Raw genomic sequence first — 1,877 nt, 5'->3', positions numbered from 1 at the left:
ATTAATTTTAGAGCCAAAAATATATTTTTTATGCTAATATATATACTAGGGAATTTTTTTTTTTTAAAGGTGGGGGGGGGGGGGGGGGGGGGGCATGGCCCCCCTCAGCCCTAAGGTAGTTCCGTCCCTGGTCCCTGGTCCCCACATGGACTTACCACACCCCTCCACCAACCACAACTCACCACATGAGCGAGTTGTGGGCAAAGTTGTGGTTTTGGGTGTGGCACCAAAATTTCTCCTTATTTTTAGATTCAACATCGGAAGTTATATATTTTCCATGGAATGACCCAATCTACCCACATGAAAATATGAGTTCAGTCAGCACCGAATTTTGGTTTACACCACCAAGGGCCAAGGGCAAGGGGATGAAATTTTTATATTCGATGCCTATTGCTTTCTCAAGTTTTTTTTGAGAGAGAGTTTTAACCTATGGCGTCCGCTCCTGATGATAGCTCTTTATCATCAGACTAAGACACCAATTAGTTTTTGGTGTAGGCAGAGATTGAACCTCAAATCTCTTATTCAACCATCAGAGACTTTACTAGTTGAGTTAACTGGAACCCACATCGCTTTCTAAAGTTGAGATCAAGTCAAACCCATCAACATTTTTTGCTCCTAGATTAATTACATACAAATTTTTCTTTTCTTGGTTAGCTGTCCTTGAGTTGGAGACTTTGTTATCACCATGGCTATTCATTCCATCAAATATAATATTTTCTGTTCTAAAAATATATATGTTTTTTTTTTTTTTTTGTAAGCTTCTTTGGACTTTGGTGGGTTTTCTTATTATACTTTATTTTATTTTAAGGACTTTAGTCTCGTTTGTGCCCCTAATATATTGGAGGGATGCCATTTAAACATGAGGTCCATCCCTATAGCTTGAGTAATTGTTCAAAATGCAATTTTCACATCTACATTTGTCATCCGTGCAATTATAATTTTCACAAATCTAAATAAATTAAAATTCCAAAACATATATGAATAAACAAGCTATAAATTAACATTCCAAAACATATGTGCAATGTCATAATAATGAGTTTATTTAGTAAACATATATCAAGGTATAAACGAGCCTAAACTTGGCATGTTTTGTATTGAACCCTATTGTTCACAAGCTTGATAATTAATAATTTTTTATATATATCCATTAAAGAATTTGTTTTGAGAAAAATATCTATTAAAGAATTTTGGTAGTAAAATTTTAATTGAAATATTATTTTTAAGCTTTTAAAACTTTATAATAGAGTTTCACTTAGAACATACTATCTTAATAATTAATGAATTATATGGTACAATAATTTATTATAAATAATACTATCTTAAATGTTATTTGGATATTGTTCAAACTTAATTTGCAAAATAGCATTTTCTTTAAACTTATCTTTCGGAGAGATGATTTCCACCTCTATTATGTTGACATGGCTAATGTGACATGGAACTTGTCTTCTTTTTTATTTTTATTTTTTAATATTTTTTTTAGAGAGTTTCAACTTATAGCGTTCGCTCATGATGATAGCTTTTTATCATCAGACCAAAATTAACACCAATCAATTTTTTGTGTAGGTAGGGATTGAATCCCAAATCTCTTATTCAACCATTAGAAACTTTATTAATTGAGCAAATTAGAACCCACTAAAACTTGTCTTATATAAAGACGATTTCCATTTAAAATAGTAAAACTTGTGCAAATCCATCCCATGAGAAAAAATTTACATAACAAAATCTTAAAAGGGAAACCTAAGGAATAACACCTAAGTACTGTACTTAGGTATTGCCCAACATAATTATATTGTAAAACATTTGAAAAAGTGCTAGTCGTATTTACTCTATACCTCAAAATGATTAATCACAGCTAAAACTCCTTATAGTTATTAATA

Source organism: Quercus lobata, chromosome 6 (genome assembly GCF_001633185.2).
Source record: "Quercus lobata isolate SW786 chromosome 6, ValleyOak3.0 Primary Assembly, whole genome shotgun sequence".
In the NCBI taxonomy this organism is placed as follows: Eukaryota; Viridiplantae; Streptophyta; class Magnoliopsida; order Fagales; family Fagaceae; genus Quercus; species Quercus lobata.
The sequence above is the reverse complement of the archived record's forward strand: the minus strand, read 5'-3'. Positions refer to the sequence as shown.